Source organism: Aquarana catesbeiana, linkage group LG04, assembly GCF_042186555.1.
Source record: "Aquarana catesbeiana isolate 2022-GZ linkage group LG04, ASM4218655v1, whole genome shotgun sequence".
Classification (NCBI taxonomy): domain Eukaryota; kingdom Metazoa; phylum Chordata; class Amphibia; order Anura; family Ranidae; genus Aquarana; species Aquarana catesbeiana.
In genome coordinates, this window is record NC_133327.1 from 279,978,787 (window position 1) to 280,004,919 (window position 26,133).

The 26,133-nt window shown below is 39.8% G+C and overlaps 1 protein-coding gene across 2 annotated transcripts in view; it reads left to right on the top strand.

The window, feature by feature from the left end:
• The first annotated feature begins 372 nt into the window (after window positions 1-372).
• The window catches only part of MYOM2 (myomesin 2), a 241,805-nt gene continuing 216,044 nt past the window's right edge, over window positions 373-26,133 (top strand). For both annotated transcript variants that reach the window (XM_073626642.1, XM_073626643.1), the window contains exon 1: window positions 373-463. The gene's annotated coding sequence lies outside the window, so the exon portion shown is untranslated. The remainder of the gene's footprint in view (window positions 464-26,133) is intronic.

A 26,133-nucleotide genomic window follows, 5' to 3' on the forward strand; every position in this document is an offset into this window, starting at 1 on the left:
GTGTCTTATATCTAGCAGGATAGATAGATAGATAGATAGATAGATAGATAGATAGATAGATAGATAGATAGATAGATAGATAGATAGATAACATGCAAAATATTTGTGTTAGAAATGTAAGTATCAGACAAAATGATGATATTCAATTTATTATTGAAATAGTAAGATTGAAATTTTACAAAATAAATCCTGTAATCGCCAATGCATAATTAAACCACCAAAATGTGAACTAATATGCTTAGAGTTAAGATATACTTTATCAGGATGACCTAAAAGTGTGGTAGTCCAACTCCATGGCAGCTATATATAGCATCATGCTTTGCCATACATGGGATGGAAGGGCTGCAGCATTCCTTTACAGATAGATATTATTTTTGTTTTCATCACCCAGGGTCTGGTTAGTAGGTTAACACAGACCCTGCAATACCCTGCTTGGAAGGTTTTAGTTCTCCTCTCATCACTGGTAAGTTAGTTTTCATCTGTAAAACAATATTAGTGTGTAAAAGTTTATTGCTCCTAATTACTAAAACAGGGGTTATGTCACTTTGCTCTGAAGTTAACTGTGTGTCCTTCCGTTGTGCTGTGTATTTAGCGTACAGGTGAATAGTCAGCATCTAGGTAATTAATGATGTCAAGGTTAAAGCAGTTAATTAACTAATTATTTTTTGCTTTTTTTAGAGGGTGAAAATTAGAGGTGAACTATATAGACTGAAGAAAATGAATGGCAGCTTTTCAAAAGCATTTATTGTAAGCCTCTGAATCATCTAATGAGCTCTCTTAGCTCTCTAAGATTTTACTATAAAAATCCATGTACTTCAGCACCTTGAATACAAGCCAGATAGCTAATAAACTGACACTTCCAAAGTGGTATTAAAGGCATTACATGGCAATTGCTTGCAATATGGGATTATTAGGCAAATGCCATGCATTTCAACTACGTATTCTGATATTTCACTGTAGAACAACAAAGTAAGTTCTGTAGCATGGAAAAACCATAGAAATATTTTCCATGCTTTATGATAAACTACATTATTAAAGGCATATACAACTTTTTATTTCACTAAATTATATATTTACTAACATACACTATCTATTATGCTTGCCAAAATATCAGTGTAAACACCTAAAAAAACATGGGTGTGCTTGTTGTAAGTTATTTTTATGTGGTTAAATGTGGCTTAAAATGAACCATTTGGAAAATAAAAGCAGAACGTGCATTAAACCACAGCAAGCAATATAGCAAAACTATTTTTATTTTCTTAAAAGCTAAAACACAACAAGGACTTTGATAAAATCTTGTTACTGTGGGTCTCAGTATCTTGCAAACTGTTTGCATTGCCTTTTTAAAGTGGATCTAGAGTCATAACTTTTTTTTTCCTTGAGTTTGGAATAGAATGATGGAGAGTTAGGTCCCCTGTCAGTTTTTAGTTTGTCTCTTTTTACACTGAAGACCATTGCTACCAGGACTGACAGTAAAGGAAAATTCAACATTTGAGTCACTGTTCCAGTGACAACTGTGTACAAGGGAAATTGCAATTTCTACTTTGCTAAGACTTCCTCTGAATTTCTGTTCTGCATACAGGGAACGGAAAGTTCCCCAATGGAAAAAAAATAAAATAAGAGGGGTTTTAAAAATTAGCCCACTCTAAAATAATAATCTTTAAATAATAAAAAAGTTTGGGTTTAAATATACTTTAATGAAAAAAATATTAGCTAAAACAAATTATTCTTTTTATAATAATAGGGTAGAGGAGGTAGCTGTTTGGCTTATTTTTGAAGGTACATGCTGCTGGGTTGGTGTTCTTATAATTGCTTAGCTGCTTAACAAGGTCTAGTACAAGCATGTATATATCAGGTATCCTGGCACACTGGTGCTTGCTATAGGCCAAAGATGTTCCACGTAGAGAAGGTGGTGTAAAGATGAAAGCTTGAGAAGCTGTGCCTTCAAAAACAAGTCTCAATGCTATTATTTATAAGCTGTGCATAAGCTGATACATAGTTCGCAGGTATGGATTAGCAAAAACCATGCTTCACCTTGTGCCTTTTTATTTCTATGTAACCTTTGAAAGAGATTATCTGTATTTACACTGTATAGGGTTCATTTTGTTGTTTAGTATAAACAGCTGGTCTGTGCAGTAACCCTTAGCAGCTATAGTTACCAAGTGTCTTGAATTCTGCAGGTTAGTTCCCGGAATTTTGGTATAGTTCGGCAGTGTCTGCATTCCATGGGCTGTCCAATATGATTTGGGATACTAAGCAGTGGACTCAAGGAGATAGACTGGTGCTACCCTAGTATATCAGGCTGCCACTGCTGATTTACAGTGGCCAGAGTAAGCTGTGCTAATATGACTACAGCTGCATGTAGCTTGCGTGGTTAAGGCAGCTATCCCTAGTGGCTGGGATATGGCTATGCCAACATGTTAGCGATCCATCCAGCAGGTTCATAAGCCATTTCCTGCTGGAGGGCCATCTTACTTATCAGACAGTTAAGGAAGGTTAGAAATCAAATCACTTAACTTACTTAACAGCTTCTGTGCTGTCACGGAAACATTTAAAGCAGTTGTAAACCCTGCTTAGTAATTTTTACCTACAGGTAAGGCTAAAATAAGGCTTATCTGTAGTTAAAATTAATATCTCCTAAATGTGCACCAATTTAGGAGATATTCACCCTACATGCAGCCAGTGACATCACTCTCACATGCACTTTGGAGCTCCCGTGCGGAGTGGTGTCCTCACGGCTACGGCCAATCACAGCGCCGGATGCATACTAGTACATTATGCCATTGCCTTGCAGGTTTTTTTTGAACATCCGCCGTTTACAACCACTTTAATTCAAAAGACTTCTCTTCATACTGCTGGCCAGAAGAATTTGCACAAAGTATACCGTATAAATTCAGGAGGACAGTAACCCATGCCATAAGAGAAGTGTTTATGCACTTCTCTTTCACTGTGTCGGCAGGGAGATCAATGTGCACAGGGTCATATATATGTGGACAAACACACACGTGGGTTTGAGCTTTAGGTTGCACACCCTAATGCAACAGGCTGTGCACACCTATGCTCCCTATTCTAGCCTATTTCAGACAGAGAATGTCCAGTCAGGTTCAGATTGCATTTGAGTAGATTTAATTTAATATAATTTGTTAGCAAACAATCTTTTATGAAGAGGCATTTACAACTTGGTGGCTTACAGATGAACTTCACTTCCTGGGGTTAATTTTAATCTCCAATGTGTTTCTGATGACATCTTTAAAAGGTAGTCTGGCTCCTCGCAGCTAGCCCCCTGATGACGATTCAGTGTGCATGCTCATTGTGTTCCACATAGCCTCAAAGCCTCTTTGGATGTGTGATGTAGGTATCTTAGGAGGCTTCAAATGGGAAAGGGGCATCCTTTTTGCCTAGGTGAGAAAAGCAGGATCACGGCTGCGCTCCACAAAAGGGGTAATCCTCACCCTTAAAAAAAATGTTGATTGGCTGTAGGAGGTGGGGGGGGGGGGGGGTAAAGATACATGAAAGTTGTAAAAGTGAGTGAAGGTCCACTTTAAGGCAAATTCTAATAGAACAGAATAGAATTTTAATAGACCAAACACCTTGTTAGTACTTAGGTGTTTATAGTGTCACAGGTGCTTAGTTATAATCATATAACCAGTTATAACCAGTTATAACCATAAAACACTTCAAACTATGTCCTGTCCATCTCCAGAAGACTTTTCTGAACTAAGGACAAAGTTCTTAATAGCATGGGTACTCACTGTGCTTTTAAAGAATGTATAAACCCAACATTTCATATTCCTGGTATGTGTCTGCTGTGGCATGTGCTTGTATGATAAAGTATCATGTTCTCTTGTATTGCTTCCTTTGTGTGAAATGCCTGGTGTTCCTGCCAGTCCATCTGCTTTCCTATTAAAAAAACTGACCACGCTATGTGGGAGAGCACAGTGTGGTCAGTTCTCTTGCTGTGTTGGGAACTGAACCTACTCTCCTCCAATCATTAGATTTGTCCTGACATGTCCCCCCTTCCTGCACAGCTATTCACTGAGGAGGCCAGTGTGATGCTGTTTCTTTTCCTCTAGCTCTTATGCAGCTGAGAACAGAGGGTATGTGAATAGTTATAAAAAAAGAAAAATAAGTTATTTATAATGTAAATGTAATCTAATAATCTATCTATCTATCTATCTATCTATCTATCTATCTATCTATCTATCTATCTATCTATCTATCTATCTATCTAGCTATCTAGCTATCTAGCTATCTAGCTATTTAGCTATCTATATATAGATATATATAGATACAGTATCTCACAAAAGTGAGTACAAGTCATGAGTGTACAGCTTGTATAACAGTGTAAATTTGCTGTCCCCTCTAAATAACTCAACACACAGCCATCGCTGGCAACAAAAGTGAGTACAACCCTAAGTGAAAATGTCCAAATTGGGCCCAATTAGCCATTTTCCCTCCCTGGTATCATGTGACTCATTAGTGTTACAAGGTCTAAGGTGTGGTAAATTTGGTGTTATCGCGCTAATGCTCTCATACTGGTTACTGGAAGTCTAACATGGCACCTCATGGCAAAGAACTCTCTGAGGATCTGAAAAAAAAGAATTGTTGCTCTACATAAATATGGCCTAGGCTATAAGAAGATTGCCAAGACCCTGAAACTGAGCTGCAGCACAGTGGCCAAGACCATACAGCGGTTTAACAGGACAGGTTCCACTCAGAACAGGCCTCACCATGGTCAACCAAAGGAGTTGAGTGCACGTGCTCAGTGTCATATGCAGAGGTTGTCTTTGGGGAATAGACGTATGAGTACTGCCAGCTTTGCTGCAGAGGTTGAAGGGGTTGGGGGTCAGCCTGTCAGTGCTCAAAACATACGCCGCACACTGCATCAAATTGGTCTGTATGGCTGTCATCCCAGAAGGAGGCCTCTTCTAAAGATGATGCACAAGAAAGCTCGCAAACAGTTTGCTGAAGACAAACAGGCTAAGAACATGGATTACTGGAACCATGTCCTGTGGTCTGATGAGACCAAGATAAACGTATTTGGTTTAGATGGTGTCAAGCGTGTATGGCGGCAACCAGGTGAGGAGTACAAAGACAAGTGTGTCTTGCCTACAGTCAAGCATGGTGGTGAGAGCGTCATAGTCTGGGGCTGCATGAGTGCTGCCGGCACTGGGGAGCTACAGTTCATTGAAGGAACCATGAATGCCAACATGTACTGTGACATACTGAAGCAGAGCAATGTCCCCTCCCTTCAGAGATTGGGCCGCAGGGCAGTATTCCAACATGATAATGACCCCAAACTCACCTCCAAGGCGACCACTGCCTTGCTAAAGAAGCTGCGGGTAAAGGTGATGGAGTGGACAAACACGTCTCCAGACCTAAACCCTATTGAGCATCTCGGGGCATCCTCAAACAGAAGGTGGTAGAGCGTAAGTTCTCTAACATCCACCAGCTCCATGATGTCGTCATGAAGGAGTGGAAGAGGACTCCAGTGGCAACCTGTGAAGCTCTGGTGAACTCCATGCCCAAGAGGGTTAAAGCACAGCTGGAAAATAATGGTGGCCACATAAAATATTGACACTTTGGGCCCAATTTGGACATTTTCACTTAAGGGTGTACTCACTTTTGTTGCCAGTGGTTTAGACATTAATAGCTGTGTGTTGAGTTATTTTGAGACCACAGCAAATTCACACTGTTATACAAGCTGTACACTCATTAATTTACATTATAGCAAAGTGTAATATCTTCAGTGTTGTCACAGGAAAAGATATAATAAAATATTTACAAAAATGTGAGGGGTGTACTCACTTTTGTGAGATACTGTATATTTATATTTATACACAAAAGTTTTGCCTTTCATTTCTATTTTAAATTGAATGGGTTGTTTTACAAGGTGAGAGTTTACATATACTAGTCTCTCTTCTGCTGTACTTTGGGGTTCTCCTGAATCACACAAAGGAAACGCCCATGTCTAGGATATACATGGGCCTCACATCTTCCCACTGCCTAGAATGGTCAACCACATAGACCTGCACCTGCATGCATATAGTTTAGAAGTAATGCTCAGTGGTAACACTAGCAACTTGGTAAGGCAGATTATTCATCTGGTGTTAAAACATTGGTCTGACAATATATCTGTTTACAAAAAAGTTACATGACACTCTACAGGTGTGACTTATCTGTGCATTCAGGTGTGTTTATAGGCCATTCACTAAAATGTGCTGCTTCAACTCACAAAAATTATTGTGTGAAAGTGCCTGTGTTTTACTGTGAATTATCCCTTATATATAACAGACAAATAAACATTGTATATTCCCTATTCCACCTCACCTGATTCTGCACTGTACATTTCCTATTCCACACTACACCATATACACTGGGCTGTATATTCCTTATTCCACGCCTCCTCATTCTGTACGCTGGTCTGTACATTCCTTTTTCCACAATGCATTTTTCCTTATGCTGCAGTGTACATTTTTGTTCCACGCCACCTCATTTTGTACACTGTGCCATATGTTCCCTATTTGGTTCTATTTCCAGTGGACTAGAAGTTCCCAATCCTCCTTATTTTCCTCCAATTTCCTCCCATTGATCCCAACAATATAACTCATAAAAATGATGATACTTGTTTGTCACCACTGACACGAAGAATAGGACTTATTTTACTCTGACTGATGGGCCCTTTTTACTCTAATTTTCTTCTCAGTTTTCCTTGAGAATGTATTTTGTCTTAAGCCGGCCATAGATGGTTTGAATCTTGGCCGGTTCAGAAGGGGCTGGCTGAGATACAAGCCATCTATGGGCAGACTGATTGTACCCAAGTCGATCCATCAATCGACTTGGGTACAACCAGCATGTTAGATTTCTAGCATGTGATTATTGCCAGTGGCTATAACCGCCAGCAGTAATTACTGTGTAATCCTAGCAAAGATGGCTCCCCATGCCCCCTCCCCCAATGGGAGAACGCAATAGCACTGCGAGAGGGATTCCTCCATCAACACTGACTGTGTTGATGGGGGAATCAAGTGATTTTCTTTCCTGCAACTTGTGGTTGCATAATCAATGGCCTGTCTTAAGCATAGCGAGCTAGGGAGAAAGTGTGATGCTACAAGATATATGCTGTAAAACCACACCTACTTTATTGACCATATAAACTATATTGGCCACAACCCTATGCACTTGCTGGGTGGCACACTTTGCATGCTGCATTTTTCTTTTAGCGTATTGGTGTCCCTCCTACATGTTTTCAAATGTTGGCAACTATGAGAGAATATGTTGCCAATAACCAAACAGGACATTCAGTTCTGTGTCAGATTTGGCTTACTAATGCATAGCCAGATCTGAGATATCAAGCTGTCAGCACTCAGGTCTTAAAGCCAATTCTAAATGTTGAAAAATATTGTTTTTATAGCCCATCACCTTAGAGTTCATTAACTTCAAAAGAGTTGTAAATAATTTTGCTAAGATATTCAATGCAGGAAAAATCTTTGGACATGAGATTTACAATGATTTCTAATCCAGTGGATTATATTTTAGTGCCTTAAACAAGGCTTGTCTGCTATACTTATACTATACTTTGGGTGCATTGACCCTTTCTTTTAAGTTAATACCATTCTTTAAAAAAGGGCCCAGAACAAAGTAAAATACATATCAGCACACATCAATGCCACACATATTACTGCATGCATTATTGTGCAAATGAGCTCTAAAGGGAAATTTAAAACCATATATTTGCAACAAAGTTTGTTGTAAGTTTGAAATGACTATTCACTGGGATAGTGTACAATTGTATGCTTGGACTGTTGTCCAGTATTGGAGATCTTGGCCTAATTTGTTTCATACTGTACCATAAATGAGGTCCAAATGATCACACTAGATAATCTCAAGCAGTAAAACTGGAGGCAAAGTTGTTTGCCTGGACTGATAATTTTTGTGTCATTCTGAATTGTAGGCTAATACATACAGTGTCTTTTTAATTTTGGTGGTTTGTGTTGCTAGACATAAAAGAATATTGCTAATCAGCAAGCATCATGTACTTTCCTTTGCTATCTTTCTCAGATGTTTACTGGTATTGAAAGTGTTTAGCATCCATACATAGTAATCATTTGTCAAAAGGTTAGTTTGTACAAGTATCTTATTCTTTACATAATAAAATTAGCAATCTGGTCCAGTATTGTTAGCCCTGAGTCATTAAAATGAGAGTGTGCATTTGCTTTGCTTTTAAAGAAAAGCTATCACAAATCACCTTTAAGAATCTATCACATCACATATGTTACAAGCTGCAGTTCCCTCATTTTGAGCTGCTGTTCTGGGCCAGGGGTTTCACTGCCCCAGCATACTGACTGGGAATCAGAGAATGACAGTTTGATCTTAGGATTCTTACATTTACTTTCTAACATCATGAAAGCTTTCCTTACTTTTTTCCCAGCAGAAAGAGCTACACTCACTCTTGGAGGTTATTTTGTTTTAAGCGAGAGTCTTACAATAAATGTTATTTGCAATAAGATTATTTGAGCACCAGAGTCATTACTTTTTGAAACAGAAAGATATGTGACATTCTTCATAAGGAAGACCAATTTCTCAATTGTAATTTTTACTTTTCTTCATTAAATATTATCTTTTTTTGTCTTTTTGGACTTTTCATTATTTAAGCTACAATATGTCTGGAAAAGCACAGAGTTCTGTGGCACTGTTAGACTTGTAAAGAGAAGGTGTTGGGCTCTGCTTGGGACTTGGGGGATGTTTAGTGAACTGTCTTTTGTGTCCACTGGAGCATCTTGATTTGATAGTTCTCACAATCTCTGTGAAAAGGCCCTCTGACCTGAGAAGGTTTCTCTGTGTCTAAGAGAAATTGAGGAACAGCTGGAAGAAACAACCTCTTCATCCGAAGCTTGACTTCGGGAGGTGAAGGGTCCTCATCAAGACCAGCAAGAGTTCTGTGAAGGTTCTTCAACCCCTTAGAAATGTGTTTTGAAGAAAGTTATGCCATGATATGTTAAAAAATGGAGTCAGTGAGTGCTTCAGAAAATGTGCTATTATAATGCACTAACTACAGTATGTCTAAAGTTTGGTCTAGGCCCATCTGATAGCTGAGAATGTAATGGAATCTTGATGTTGACTTTCAAACCAGCTGATCTTAATGACATATGGGCATGGCACAGCATGATATTTTAGGATGCAGATACTGTAAGTGATGAGTGAACAGGACAGACACAATAGCTCATACAATTTTCTATATATAACAATATTCTTGTAAACAAATTCACAAAAGGAGTCATTTTCATCTTATCATGTGTTCAGTTCATATATTCAGTCATGTTCAAATACATTTCAAAGTAAAAAAATAATTTCCTCTGAACCCCAACAAACACCTTCTAGAGTGACTTCTTTAGTAAATACGGTGCTGTATGTTTGATAAATGGCTGCCACTAGAAATCCTTTAATTTCTATAAAGTTCCATCTTTAACCTATTTGATAAGAAAAAGTTATGCTTAATATCCAGTGTTTGAATTATTATTTGTTTATCTAGAAAGACACAGTTATATATTTAAGAATTTTTTAAAAATAGGTATAAAATGTTATAACTTTGGAATTATTTTTTTAAATATTATAGAATAACACAATGTTTAATGTCTGGTATATTTGCTAATACAAATATAAAAAGTTTAATTATATTACACCAAATATAACCAGACTCTAGTGCAGCATTTTGCATATTAACCTGCTGTTGCCAGGCCCAGTGCATTACTGAGCACCTATGACTCCTTGGAAATGTCTGCTATGGATGGAATGGTAGATTTAAATAGAATGTGCCAAAATGTTGTACACTTCTGTTTTTTCTGTAATTCTGTGAATGTTCACTTTATGCCTGAAAACGAATGGACACAAATAAGATTTAAGGTTTTCTGACATTTACAACTTTAATTTACATTTAATTTACAAACATTGTGTTTTAAACAGTTTATTTTGGTGTTCTATAAGAAATATATAGTAGATAATTTAAGATTATAACATAATCCTCAAGAATCTGTATAATTCAAGTAACACATGTGTTATTGGCTTTAGGTTAGTGAAACAAAATAGTTTTAAAGTAGCATAGTAGCAGACGCTTGCCTTGCAGTCTTAGCAGTGAAGTCAGTCTCTTTCGATGGAGAGAGTGTAAGCTCTTATGTGGATGGAAGTCTTAGCAACCATGCTGAATGTTTGGAACAGCTGCAAAGGCTGCTTTGGATATTATCATGCCTAACACATGTCACAAGTGGAAGAGACTCGGGAGCAGAAAATAATTTTGTACTTGTATAGATCTAGCAGGCATACATTCTGAATGTGGTGTCTTTACAGAAGAAAAAGGGTAATCATTCAGCAAAACCAGAATATTCATGTAAAAAATATCAGACCAGTATATATTATTGTACAGTATATACATAGCTGTGCACCTGTTTTTATTTTCTGCAGTATTAAAGTTTAATGTTTTGTCAAGGTGGATCTATAAGGGGAGGTACACATTTGCCTTATTCTTTTGGTCATGATGTAGCTTGTTCAAAGAGTTGTGGCCATTATATGCAGCTTGTGTATATTTTTATCACTTACCAATTTCCACAAGAGTGCCACACATTCATATGGTGGTATATAGCTGGTAGAAATAAACACACAGCTTGGCTGATATCAAGAATCCAATTTAGAGCTGTCACCAAAAGTGAAAAGCTAATGTAGTAACAATATTAAAAAAAAGGGCTGTGATATATATCTGGAAATTACAGGCCAGTCAGCCTAACATCAATAGTATGTGACCTATTGGAGAGGATGATAAGGAACCCTATCCAAGAATTCTTTGATGAAGTAGTATCATCATTAGTAGTAAACAGCATGGATTTATGAAATAACGCTCTTGATAGACCAACCTGTAAATATTCTATGTAGAAGTGAGCTGTAATCTGGATAGAGAAAGGGCTATGGAAGTGGTGTACCTGGGTTTCGCCAAAGCGTTTGATACAGTACCCCATAAATGCTTAATTTACAAATTAAGGTCTGCTGACATTGACGACAGGCCAGATAAATTGAAAAACCTTACCAGTTGCCACAGGATCCAACTAAAGCCTCGTACACATGATCGGATTTTCCGCAGACAAAACCTCAGACTTTTGTCCGAAGGGCGTTGGCCCCAAACTTGTCTTGCATACAAACGGCAAGGTATTGCCGGCCAGCAAACACGAACGTAGTGACGTACTACATGGTTTTTTAGCTGTTTAGCGCCACCTTTTGGGCTCCTTCTGCTAATTTTGTGTTAGTAGAAGTTTGGGGAAATTTTAGAGGGGATTGTGTGACATTTTTTAATAGGGAAATTTCCTAGCAATTTAAAACCATTTCCCTTGTAAATGTCAGTCCTTTAAAAAAAAAAAAAAACACTGCTCCTGGCCAAATGGAATTTTAATCTTTCTTTTGTACTGGTACTTCCTCCCCAGGGACTCATGCTACTTTTATGACAACGTTTTGCCAATTAGTCAAGAATATGAATTTTTGTTTATATGGCTCCCATTGATCTCAGTGGGGTTCAGACTTGCCATCTGAACTTCTTTGCAGTTTGGCGAACCCTGCTTGAACTGAACCCAGGCCAGTTTGGCTCATCCCTACTGGCAAGAAACATGTTGACATGGGCATAGAGGTATGCTGGCTATACTGCTTATCTGTAGTAAATAAAGGTGAGGTCATCAATCTGACTTTGCTGTCTGGTAGGACTGGCTGAACTAAATTACAAATACTCTGGCAGGTAAAATAGCTCCCATAGATGTATTTAACTGAGTTCAGCTTTAGGTGAGCAATATACACATGCACAAGGGAAAATTTCTGAATGAGAAACAAAATGTGTTCATATGGTTTTTCATCACTAGAGCCTAAAGGAACACAAGAATTGGAGTCCCAAACAATACTTCTAAGCTAGAATCACTAATTTTATTCAAGACATATGCCTGTTTTCCTGTTCCTAATGTGGTTTAGAATAATGTGATAATGTGTGCATACCCATATATGAGATGAATACTCTAACTGAAAATGGATAAAAAAATATGCGGCTAATAATTATACAGGGAAAGGTTGCCTCTTTGTCTTTACTGCTTATACTGTAGGCATGTGCCTACTGTGCCTAGTGGTAAGTATGGCCCTACTTGTTACTATTTATTATATTTTCCATTAAAATTGTACATTATTTGCACACAATGCATAAAATAGCTTTAGATACACATATACATTTGATATTCTCTCAGAAAAGCAATGCATTCTTTCATTAAGAGCTGGTGTTCTGCTAGAATAATCTGTGTGGCACAGTCTAGCCATTGTGGATTTTTGTCTTGTTATGACTGTCCAATTTATTTTTATTTTTTGCTAGATACAGTAATGAATATGCCATTGATTGCCAGGACATTCTCTTGCACAGAAAATCCAGACTAGTGCAAGTTAAAGTATAACTAAAGGCAAAACTTTTTTTTTTTCATTTGGATAGAGTGATGAGGGATTAGAACCCCTGTCAGGTTTTTATGCCGTCTGTGCCCCCATTAGGGAGATTTACCCCCTCTATTTGTCCTGTTTACCATTATCACTGAAAGTGAAAGTAAAAGTAAATCCCAAATGTTGGGTTGTCCTCAGAAAAGTAAAAAAGTTATAGTGGGGAAATCTTCCAATGGAGACACTACTTCTGGTGAGCTGGGGGGGCCCCAAGGGATTCCCTTACGTTACAGGGATTTCCACTCATTTCCTGTTTTGGATATGGGACAAGAAGTGAAGGTAAATCTCGCTATTGGGACAAAGATGGCAAAAAAATGGACAGGTGTTATAACCCTCCCTTACTCTATCCAAAATAAAATAAAAAAAGTTTTGCCTATAGTTCTACAAATTCCAATTAAAACATAGAATTGTCTATGGTTTCCACATTGTATTTCAATTATTTCTAGCTTACTTACTTACACTGAGCAAAATTATAAATGCAACGCTTTTGTGTTTGCCCCTATTTATCATGAACTGAACTTAAAGATTTACGACTTTTTCTATGTACAGAAAAGGCCTATTTGTCTCAAATATTGTTCACAAATCTGTCTAAATCTGTGTTAGTGAGCACTTCTCCTTGGTCACTGGTTATTATTGCACTGGTTAGGCTGGTCACAATAAAAGGCCACTCTAAAATGTGCAGTTTTACTGTATTGGGGAGGGTCCGGGGGTCCAAAAACCAGTCAGTATCTGGTGTGATCACCATTTGCCTCAAGCAGTGCAGCACATCTCCTTCGCATACAGTCAATCAGGTTGTTGATTGTGGCCTGTGGATCGTTGGTCCATTACTCTTCAATGGCTGTGCGAAGTTGCTGGATATTGGCAGGAACTGGAACAGGCTGCCGCATACGCCGATCCAGAGCATCCCAAACATGCTCAGTGGGTGACATGTCCTGTGAGTATGCTGGCCATGCAAGAACTGGGATGTTTTCAACTTCCAGGAATCGTGTACAGATCTTTGCAACATGGGGCTGTGCATTATCATGCTGCAACATGAAGTGATGGTCGTAGAAGAATGGCACAAAAATGGCCCTCAGGATCTTGTCACGGTATCTCTGTGCATTCAAAATGCCATTTATAAAATGCACCTGTGTTCGTTGTCCATAGCATACGCCTGCCCATATCATAACCCCAGCACTCACAACTTTTTAGGGCCAGTTCACAATATGTGCAGTTACATAGTTACATAGTAGGTGAGGTTGAAAAAAGACACAAGTCCATCAAGTCCAACCTATGTGTGTGATTATGTGTCAGTATTTCATTACATATTCCTGTATGTTGCGGTCATTCAGGTGATTATCTAATAGTTTCTTGAAGCTATCAATGCTCCCCGCTGAGACCACCGCCTGTGGAAGGGAATTCCACATCCTTGCCGCTCTTACAGTAAAGAACCCTCTACGTAGTTTAAGGTTAAACCTCTTTTCTTCTAATTGTAATGAGTGGCCACGAGTCTTATTAAACTCTCTTCTGCGAAAAAGTTTTATCCCTATTGTGGGGTCACCAGTACAGTATTTGTAAATTGAAATCATATCCCCTCTCAAGCGTCTCTTCTCCAGAGAGAATAAGTTCAGTGCTCGCAACCTTTCCTCATAACTAAGATCCTCCAGACCCTTTATTAGCTTTGTTGCCCTTCTTTGTACATCCCTCCTGAGGACTGGTGCCCAGAACTGGACAGCATACTCCAGGTGCGGCCGGACCAGAGTCTTGTAGAGCGGGAGAATTATCGTTTTATCTCTGGAGTTGATCCCCCTTTTAATGCATGTCAATATTCTGTTTGCTTTATTAGCAGCAGCTTGGCATTGCATGCCATTGCTGAGCCTATCATCTACTAGGACCCCCAGGTCCTTTTCCATCCTAGATTCCCCCAGAGGTTCTCCCCCCAGTGTATAGATTGCATTCATATTTTTGCCACCCAAATGCATTATTTTACATTTTTCTACATTGAACCTCATTTGCCATGTAGTCGCCCACCCCATTAATTTGTTCAGGTCTTTTTGCAAGGTTTCCACATCCTGCGGAGAAGTCATTCCCTGCTTAGCTTAGTATTGTCTGCAAATACAGAGATTGAACTGTTTATCCCATCCTCCAGGTCATTTATAAACAAATTAAATAGGATTGGTCCCAGCACAGAACCCTGGGGAACCCCACTACCCACCCCTGACCATTCTGAGTACTCCCCATTTATCACCACCCTCTGAACAGGCCCTTGTAGCCAGTTTTCAATCCATGTACTCACCTATGGTCCATGCCAACAGACCTTATTTTGTACAGTAAACGTTAATGGGGAACTGTGTCAAATGCTTTTGCAAAATCCAGATACACCACGTCTACGGGCCTTCCTATATCTAGATGGCAACTCACCTCCTCACAGAAGGTTAATAGATTGGTTTGGCAAGAACGATTCTTCATGAATCCATGCTGATTACTGCTAATGATATCATTCTTATTACTAAAATCTTGTATATAGTCCCTTATCATCCCCTCCAAGAGTTTACATACTATTGATGTTAGGCTAACTGGTCTGTAATTCCCAGGCATGTTTTTTGGGCCCTTTTTAAATATTGGTGCTACATTGGCTTTTCTCCAGTCAGCTGGTATCATTCCAGTCAATAGACTGTCTGTAAAAATTAGGAACAACGGTCTGGCAATCACCTGACTGAGTTCCCTAAGTACCCTCGGATACAAGCCATCTGGTCCCGGTGATTTATTAATGTTAAGTTTCTCAAGTCTAATTTTAATTCCGTCCTCTGTTAACCATGTAGGTGCTTCCTGTGTTGTGTCATGAGGATAAACACTGCAGTTTTGGTTACTGAAGCCCCCCGATTCACTCGTGAATACTGAGGAGAAGAATAAATTCAATACCTTTGCCATCTTCCCATCCTTTGTAACCAGATGTCCTTCCTCATTCTTTATGGGGCCAATATGGTCTGTCCTCCCTTTTTTACTGTTTACATACTTAAAGAATTTCTTGGGATTTTTTTTGCTCTCCTCCGCTATGTGTCTTTCATGTTCTATCTTAGCCGTCCTAATTGCACCCTTACATTTCTTATTGCATTCTTTACAAAGTCTGAATGCTGAGGATGATCCCTCAACCTTGTATTTTTTGAAGGCCTTCTCCTTTGCTTTTATATGCATTTTTACATTGGAGTTAAGCCATCCAGGATTTTTGTTCGCTCTTTTAACCACTTGCCGACCGGGCCATAGCCGAAAGACGGCAACAGCGCGGTCGGCTAGTTCTGGGTGGACGTCCATGGACGTCCTCCCAGAATACTGCTCTCGCGCGCCCCCTGGGGCGCGCACCCGAGAACTTCCGTGACCGCCGGGTCCGGAGGACCCGGCGCATCACGGATCACGGTAAACGGCCGCTGATCGCGGCCGTTTACCATGTGATCGCTCCGTCAAATGACGGAGCGATCACATGTCAACAGACCGGCGTCATCTCATGACGCCGGTTCCTCCCTCCCCTCTCTGTACCGATCGGTACAGTGCGAGGGGAGAGGGGGAGGGATCGGATGGCAGTACCGCTGTGGGCTGTATGTGTAGTGCTCACAGCGGTGCTCAGTGACAATTGCTGTCACATCCATCCATCCCTCCATGCTCAGCCATCCCTGCATAATACCCTACAATACTCTGCACAACACCCTGCAATACTCTGCATAATACCCTGCAATACTCTGCACTATACCCTGCAATACTCTGCATAACACCCTGCAATACTCTGCATAATACCCTGCAATACTCTGCATAACACCCTGCAATACTCTGCATAACACCCTGCAATACTCTGCATAATACCCTGCAATACTCTGCATAACACCCTGCAATACTCTGCATAATACCCTGCAATACTCTGCACTATACCCTGCAATACTCTGCATAACACCCTGCAATACTCTGCATAATACCCTGCAATACTCTGCATAACACCCTGCAATACTCTGCATAACACCCTGCAATACTCTGCATAATACCCGGCACTACTCTGCATTATACCCGGCACTACTCTGGAATATACCCTGCAATACTCTGCAATATACCCCGCAATACTCTGCAATATACCCCGCAATACTCTGCAATATACCCCGCAATACTCTGCAATATACCCCGCAATACTCTGCAATAGCCCGCAATACTCCGCAATTTTTAACCAGTTCCCGCCCACAGTCATATGACCTCCCTGACTTTGAGCGGGTATATCTGAATGATGGGTGCAGCTACAGGCATCATTCAGATATCAGCTTTTTCAGCCGGCGATTTCCTACACCATAGGAATGATCATAGTGGCTGTTCCACTGCTTGATCATTCTTATGGGAGGCGAGAGGGGACGCCCCCCCCTTCCCGCCACCCTCCGGTGCTTCTACCGACTCACCGCTACGATCGAAGCCAAGAACGTTTTTTTTTTATTATTATTTCAGGCTTCCCAGCCTAGAGGTGAGATGTGGGGTCTTATTGACCCCATATCTCACTGTAAAGAGGACCTGTCATGCCATATTCCTATTACAAGGGATGTTTACATTCCTTGTAATAGGAATAAAAGTGATCAAAAAATTTTTTGGGGGGGAAAAAGTGTCAAACTAAAATAAATAAAGTAAAATAAACAATAAAAAAAAAAAAAAAAAAATTTAAAGCGCCCATGTCCGTGTGCTCGCATGCAGAAGCGAACACATACGTAAGTCCCGCCCACATATGAAAACGGTGTTCAAACCACACATGTGAGGTATCGCTGCGATCGGTAGAGCAAGAGCAATAATTTTGGCCCTAGACCTCCTCTGTAACTCAAAACATGTAACCAGGAAAAAATTTTAAAGTGTCACCTATGGAGATTTTTAAGTAGCGACGTTTGGCACCATTCCACGAGAGTGTGCAATTTTGAAGGGTGACATGTTGGGTATCTATTTACTCAGCGTAACTTCATCTTTCACATTATGCAAAAACATTGGGCTAACTTTACTGTTTTGTTTTTTTTTAAAGCACAAAACTGTTTCTTTCCCCAAAAAAACGCGTTCGAAAAATTGCTGCACAAATACCGTGCGAGATAAAAAGTTGCAACAACCGCCATTGTATTCTCTAGGGTCTTTGCTAAAAAAAATATATATATTGTTTTGGGGTTCTATGTAATTTTCTAGCAAATAAATTATGATTTTTACATGTAGGAGAGAAATGTCAGAATTGGCCTGGGCGCTCCAGAACGCCTGGAGGTGCTCCCCTGCATGTTGGGCCTCTGTATGTGGCCACTCTGTGTAAAAGTCTCACATATGTGGTATCGCCATACTCGGGAGTAATAGCAGAATGTGTTTTGGGGTGTAATTTGTGGTATGCATATGCTGTGTGTGAGAAATAACCTTCTAATATGACAATTTTGTGAAAAAAAAAAAAAAGAAAAAAAAAATCTTGATTTTGCAAAGAATTGTGGGAAAAGATGACAATTTCAAAAAAACTCACCATGCATCTTTCTAAATACCTTGGAATGTCTTCTTTCCAAAAAGGGGTCATTTGAGGGGTATTTGTACTTTTCTGGCATGTTAGGGTCTCAAGAAATGAGATAGGCCGTCAGTACTTCAGGTGTGATCAATTTTCAGATATTGGCACCGTAGCTTTTGGACTCTCTAACATTCACAAAGACCAAATAATATACACCAAGTTGTACTTATTTTTACCAAAGATATGTAGCGGTATAAATTTTGGCCAAAATTTACGAAGAAAAATTACTAATTTGCTAAATTTTATAACAGAAACAAAGAAAAATTCATTTTTTTACCAAATTTTCAGTCTTTTTTCTTTTATAGCGCAAAAAATAAAAAACCCAACGGTGATTAAATACCACCAAAAGAAAGCTCTATTTGTGTGAAAAAAAGGATAAAAATTTCATATGGGTAAAGTGTTGTATGACTGAGTAATTGTCATTCAAAGTGTGAGAGCACCGAAAGCTGAAAATTGGTCTGGTTAGGAAGGGGGTTTAAGTGCCCAGTGGTCAAGTGGTTAAATTTATTACCCAATGGGATACATTGGCTAATGCCCTTATTTAATATGCTCTTAAAGCAAACCCATCTCTCCTCCGTATTCTTTGTTCCTAATATTTTATCCCAATTTATGCCTTTTAGCAAGGTTTGTAGTTTAGGGAAGTTGGCTCTTTTGAAATTCAGTGTCTTTGTGTTCCCTTCATGTTTCCTATTTGTGTGATTTATACTGAAACTAATTGACCTGTGATCGCTGTTACCTAAATTGCCCCGTATTTCCACATCTGTGATCAGGTCTGTATTGTTGGTAATCAGTAGATCCAGTAATGTTTTATTTCTAGTTGGTGCGTCTACCATCTGACCCATAAAATTGTCCTGCAAGACATTAAGGAACTGGCGATCCTTAAATGAATGCGCGGTTCCCTCCGCCCAGTCTATGTCTGGATAATTAAAATCCCCCATTATGATAACACTTCCCATCCTTGCTGCTAATCCAATTTGTGATAGGAGATCCGTCTCCACTTCCTCCCTCAGGTTAGGGGGCCTATAGCATACTCCCAGTATTATTTTCCCCTTAGCTTCATCCCTTTGGAGCTCTACCCATAAGGATTCCACCTCCTCACTAGCTCCCTCAGTGATGTCATCTCTCACATTCACTTGTACATTATTCTTGATATATAGGCATACTCCTCCCCCTTTTTTACCCTCTCTATCCTTGCGGTATAGGGTATACCCTTGAATGTTTGCCAGCCAATCATGAGAGCTGTTGAACCAGGTCTCTGAAATTCCCACAAAATCCAAATCCTCCTTGTACAACAGTATCTCTAGTTCACCCATCTTGTCCGCCATGCTCCTGGCATTGGTGAACATGCCACATAGTTTAGACCGGTCGCATATTGTCCTCGTATTGGGTGTTTCAAGATTGCAACTAGGACTTGCTACTATACTCACCTTGTGTTTTTGTGCTTTGGTTAACCTACCACTAATGCCCCCAATACTACCCTCTGGAATATCTTCCGCACTGGCTATCACTGTCTCTGGACCCTCCCCCCATCGCCTAGTTTAAAAACCCCTCTAACTTTTTGGCCATCTTCATTCCCAGCAGATCTGCACCCTCTTCATTTAGGTGCAGTCCGTCCCTTCTATAGTACCGGTTACCGACTGAGAAGTCGGCCCAGTCCTCCAGGAACCCAAACCCCTCCTTACTACACCAGCTCTTCAGCCACTTGTTTACTTCCCTAATCTCCCTCCGCCTTTCTGGTGTGGCTCGATGTACCGGTAGTATTCCTGAGAACACTACCTTGGAGGTCCTTTTCCTCAATTTAGCACCTAAGTCCCTAAAATCGTTCTTTAGGACACTCCATCTGCCTCTGACTTTGTCATTGGTGCCAACGTGCACCATGACAGCCCCCCAGCCCCTCCCAGTAATCTGTCCACAAGATCCGTGATGTGCCGAACCCGAGCGCCCGGTAGACAACATACTGTTCGGCGCTTCAGGTCTTGGTCACAGATTGCCCTCTCTGTCCTTCTAAGAATTGAGTCCCCTACCACCAGAATCTGTCTTTCCTTTCCCTTTGCTGCCCCCCCACTCTCACTGGAGGAGTTCTTCCCCTGGCAGCTAGGAGAGTCCCTCATCTCCAGCAGAGTTACCTGTGTTTTACTTCATGGATAAACACCAGTAACTGCAGTGACACACCATAACACACTACTGTGTTCCTGAACTGTGTAATGTTATGCAAGATGTTTGCATTACATCACATCTCTCTGTATGGCACTGCATGTCGCTGCACAGCTACTGCATTGACAACAATGAAGTGTCACTTTGTACACTTCACATAAAGTTGAAGTGTCGCATCCAGGGCCGCTGATAAAGCAGTACAGCCAGCCCTCCTGTAGGGGGCCCAAGCCTCATCAGTCCAAAAGGGGGCCTGGACAACTGCAGGAGAGGAGAGCTGGCTGTTCTGCCTTGTGACTCCTGTGCTTTATCCCTCTGTTCTACTTACTTGCCTACAGTCCCTTTGTTTAGCAAGCTGTCCCATGCTGGCTTTGTTCTTGGGCTACACCCCAATTTTAGAGCAGCAGGGATGGCTGCACACTGTCTCTCTCTGCTTCTGCCTTGAAATCATTACACTGCTGGGTCCTTAAGCTCCCCCTCCCCTCCCCCTGTGATTGGCAGTATTATCTTGCAAAGAAGAAAGATTGGAGGTAAGAAGTTATCTGCCTGTTTCTCCCTGATGAGTCCTGAGCTCTGCTCTCCTGACCTCCACTCCGTGCTCTGTGTGCATTGTGGCTGTAGGGTTTGAATGTTGTAGGGCTTCTGCTGGAAAGGGGTGACTGGAGAAGGGGGGGGGTGAAGCTGCAGAAAGTTCAGAATTCCAGCTGACAAACATCTCCACCAGCCACAATCTGTACCAGCTATTTCTATATGCCACTCCTGAGGCCCCCATTCACACTTAGCATAGCAAGAACACATGTTACTGTGCGTTAAAAAAAAAAAAAAAAAATTTAGCTTGTTTATACATAGGGCAGCCCATTCACTTGAATGGGCTGCCCTACATTTGACAAACACACCATAAAAGTTCTAGAACATTTTCAGGTGTGCAGCTTTGCAAGTTGGTCACATGACAAAATGCAAGTCTGCTGTTTTTGGGGTGCCATTAACAATTAACAACACCATTTTAACACAGGCTGCAGAGTTTGACAGGCAACACCACCTATCAAACTCCCCATTGAGTTCAATGGGGCCGCTTTGCAACTGCAAGCGAAACACTTGGCTCACAGTTGCAGCCAAAAGTTGCCCACAGTTTCAGCCAGTCTCACAAAGTAAAATTACTATTCAGCAATTTAAAAAAATTATAACAAAATACGGGTGTCAGGAGGTAGCAGTAGCAAGGTTATAATTTCTGCCATGGCTGCAAAACAGCATTGCGACCATGGCATTTTAGCAAAAAATGTAATTTGATATTTACGGGAGGGGGGGGGGGGGGCTTGTCAGGTAGGCTGTATGGGGCCCTGTAATTTCTAACAACAGCCCTGGTCGCATCGCACTTCAGTCCAAAATGGATTGCTGCCCACATGCTAAACTGCTCTGATTTAGCATATGGGAAAGTGTGAACAAGCCCTTATAAAGACAAATTTGCATGTATGAAATTAGCTTGACCACAATATTATTAAAAAGTAATATTAATTAAAATTTGGAAGCAATTGCATACACATAACATTTTACAGGCAGCTCCTATTAGGAGATCTTCTTTTAAAGGTTTGAGTTCCGTTCATGATAACGTTGGATCGTATTCAAGCAATGCACTGCTCCAAAGTATATCTGAAACTAGAGATTATAAGGACACAAATGGATTATAAGGATCAACATGTTATTGGTTCTTCTTGTTATTTTATGTAGCAGGGTTTCCCCAGAGGCTCCAGGGTATCAAATACTATAATCCAGTGGCTTGTTGATGTTATGAATAGTTGGATAAGGATCACAATGGAGGTTATTTAAATAAAACGGACAGATCAAAAGATTTGCCATTGTCCATAGCAGTCAATTAGAAGTCATTTTTTACTCAGTGCTGCAAAAATAAACTGTTAGTATTTTATTTTTGATCTTAAGATTTCTCATTGGGCATATGTAGTTTATTCCAGTTTCATTGATGTTTGAATTGCCTACACTGTATGTGCAATGTGTAGAAAAAACATCTTTTGCTATATGTATTTGGGACAGTACAAAACAGATAATCATACAGGTTGTGGTGAAAAAGGGAATACAGCTATCACCAACCCCCCAATCATTCAATGTGCAGCACAGTAAAGCTTTCTTAAAACAGAAAGTATTCATTATATCACATATCTCAAAATTAAAAGGATTATACCATTGTTGAGTCCCAAATCTTACGTCATAGAAGCCATGGCTCTCCGTACACTGCACTGATGGTGCTCAAATAGCTTGAAATAACAGAATGCAGTTTGGAATAAATGGTTCTGTAATATTAGGCATAGGATACTTCCAGTTAGGCTATACACCAGCTCTGAATGTGCATCTGGCCAATGGGATGTAAAGCAATGATTTTTGCATCCCACTGTCTTGAAATGAGGAACAACCCTCTTATTTTAGGATATATCATGTGGGACACGAATACCTTCTGTTTTCAGAAGGCTTTACCGTGCTGTGTCTATATGTACTGTATTTGTTAATGTATATAGTTGTGGAAATGGTAAGTTTAATTGACTTAAAAACAGTGCAGGGCTTAAAACACCAAGTGCAAAGTACAGTATGTTCATATCAACCAATTAGGATCCATCCTGTCCTGACTTCAATCAACTAAAGTTGGATTGGTTACTGTGGTATACTACTTTAGTAATACCTTCAGTACTCTTCTCCCTATTAATTTAATATGTCTATAAATATGGAAAGTGTCTGCATCCTCTATAACTGCCTATGAAATCAAATTTCTATGTAAAAAGTCTTGACGGGCAGCTAAATACCATTCTACAGCTCAAAGACCAATCTATTGAGACTTTATAGACCCTACTCAGATGAAGCAAAAAAACTGAGTCTGACTAAAAGGAACTGATTGATCTAGCTTCCATGGAACTAAGTAGTAGTATGGGGTCAGATTGTAAATCTCAGACATGAAATATGAACAAAGCTTATCCCTCTATAGTGTGTTCTTATCTCAATTAAGAGCACCAAGTGTGATTTCTGTCGGCTGCTTTGTTCGTCTGCTATCAGCATGACTCACTTCTGACAATTTTTCTTGACACCAGGAGAAAAATGGTGAACATGGGGGGGCTCCAGCAGATTGACGGTATCAGCTCTGCTCCTGTGAGCTGTGTGAAGGGGGTCATCTCTTCCCTCCAATCAGCTCTCAGAGTTCTCCTCACTGAGCTCTGCAGAGTGTAACATCAGATCTCCACCTACTTTCCTCCTTTTCTCTGAATTTTTAGACAAGCTTATAATTTCAGCACTTTGAATGGATGTAGAGGAGAGAGGGCTGCAGATAGACAGATACAACTTATGTAGGAGGAATTGCTTCATCTCTGTGTATCACCTAGGATAGTCACATCACTGAGTATATGTAAGGGTTTACAACCACTGTAAAAAGTCAGATCAGAGTTTGAGCAACTAACATCTTATAGCACTATCTATTTAGGAGCTTGGATAAGGAACGTGAGTGGAAGGTAAAATATTCCCATTTCAACTAGAATTTTGTAGCTAACGCTACTTTTCTGCTGGGTTTTCTCAGTGACCTATTACTGACATTGGTGCTAATTTACAAAAACTAGAGCAAAAATGAGTGGAGTAAAACTGGAAGAGATACTCATAACAACCAAATACTTATGTTATTTGAAAGATGAAGCCTGACTGTTAGCTATAGACAGTTGTGCCACGTTTGCCCCAGGTCATATAAATCCGTCCAACTTTATACTGATTCAATTGAAACAAGTCACCTCACTATTTTTCCTACTGTGTTTAGTTGGCCAGCAAGCTCTATTAGGTACAGAGTGAATCACTTACCCAACGGTTACCAGACCTTGCTGTACCAATGAAATTGTGTTGTGCTGCTCTTTGGGAAGACTCTAGAACCCAGAATTTAAGCGTTCTGCTTTCTTGTGGTTTCTTTCCACTTGCTTCTGAGTGTGACCCCTATTTACAGAAGCCTTTTACAGCTCATACATTCTGAATATGTATTTACAGCTTGGTTTGGCAATCTACTTTTCATTGGAAGGAGAGACACAGACAGTGCTTGCCATGTAGGAATAGACATGAATTCTGAGTCTGCCCAGAGTCTGGACTATTTCACACTTTTTATTCATAGGTGATTTAGCAAGTTCATAGAACTTTAAAATAACTTTTAACCATCCTTTTTGCACATATCCTTAAATTCAATGCTTGACGCTTTCCATCTGTTATATAAACTGACTCTTTAGCTATTATATTAATGAGGTACATACTATCAATGTTTTGTACAGTGAGTCTACATTAGTCTACATTATTTATATGTGTATGAGCTAATAACTAATCTATGGCATATAGAAAATGTAATCAGTGGTTACAAATGAAATAAATGGTCACTCAACAAGCACATCTATTATTCAGTGTATGTCTGGCAATCTTTCTCTTTGCTGTATTCACTAGAGAAATCAAGCATGTCATGCACAGTTCAATACCCCCTATGTTCATGTGTCTCACCATTTGTATAACAGCCATAAGTCATCTCCATGAGCTTGATGCTGTATGAAACATTGGTAGTCAATAACACACAAAAATGTCCCCTTGTACTAGCCTTTTTCTCTTGTAGCAATCAACTGCATGTTATGGGTATGACAGCTCAATTCATCTTAGAATGCTGAAAAATCCTTGCGCTATGAATAATGATGAGTTTGTTTGAAACATGTAAGCATTGCTTCTCTCATCTATTCTAATAAAGTCAGCTTTTATAAGAAGATCAGGATGTTTTAGTGATTTTTGTTTATGGATAATACAAATGTGGTCAGTGAAATGTGCATTGACACAATGGCACTCATAGGGTCACCATTATTTGGAAAAAAAAAAAATGTAGCAGACCGAAATAGAGAAATAATTTCATAACATTAATTAAAAAGTGCATTACTTAAAGGGTAACTCCACTTTCATGGGGGAAAGGAAATAGCAAATAAAGAAAAAATAATATAGCGTATTCAATTGCGACACAAGTCATATTGTAATTGAATGTTATTATAAAATAACCTTTCCTTTTCAATCTGCAGCCGCTCTAATTTTCTGAAAATGCAATGCAATATGGCTACCTGGAGTTGTTCTGTACACAGAATGTGTACTGACCACCCCAGAAACATAATTTCCTGCTTGTGTGATTGGCTCACCAATTTTCCCAGAAGTGTGCCTAAGATACGAGTCAGATTTCAGGCATTCCCTGCAACAAAAAATATCATTTTTGGTGAGATACTTCCAATAGGAACAGGTCTAAAGGGATGCAGGCCCAGCAGATTTCCTCATTAGTGCTCTGCAGCTGCACAGCTGATGGATAATAATTAAACCACTCCCATTAGACCCACTCAGCCCAGTGGCACAGAGCAACAAACAGGGATTTCTTCAGAATAACAAAAGGTAGGAATCGGCAACAAAGGTTGTTTTAATCCTTGCAATGGTGATTAAATACCACCAAAAGAAAGCTCTATTTATGTGAAAAAAACTAACACAATTTCGTTTGGGTACAGTGTTGTATGACTGAGTAATTGACATTGAAATTGTGAGAGTACTGAAAGCAGAAAATTGGTCTGGGCATAAAGGGGGTGTAAGTGCCCTGTATTGAAGTGGTTAAAGTGGATGTAAACCCTCACATATACCCAGTGAAGTGAAGCCTCAGATGATACACAGGGATGAAACAAATCTCCCTATATAAGTTTTACATGCATATCTGCTGTCTTCAGCTTTATATATTCTTTAGATTGTGTTAGGAGATTTTCTCTTCCTGTTTAGCGTTGAAAATATATTTATTACATTTTTCATATAAAAACACAGCGAACAACATGTGAATTCACAATCCAGGGACAGTCATAAACAAACACGTGTAGGGAGTCTCCCACAGCTTGACTCCTGTTTTCTAGTAGTGTAAAGCTAGAGTGGAGGACCGTCCTCTG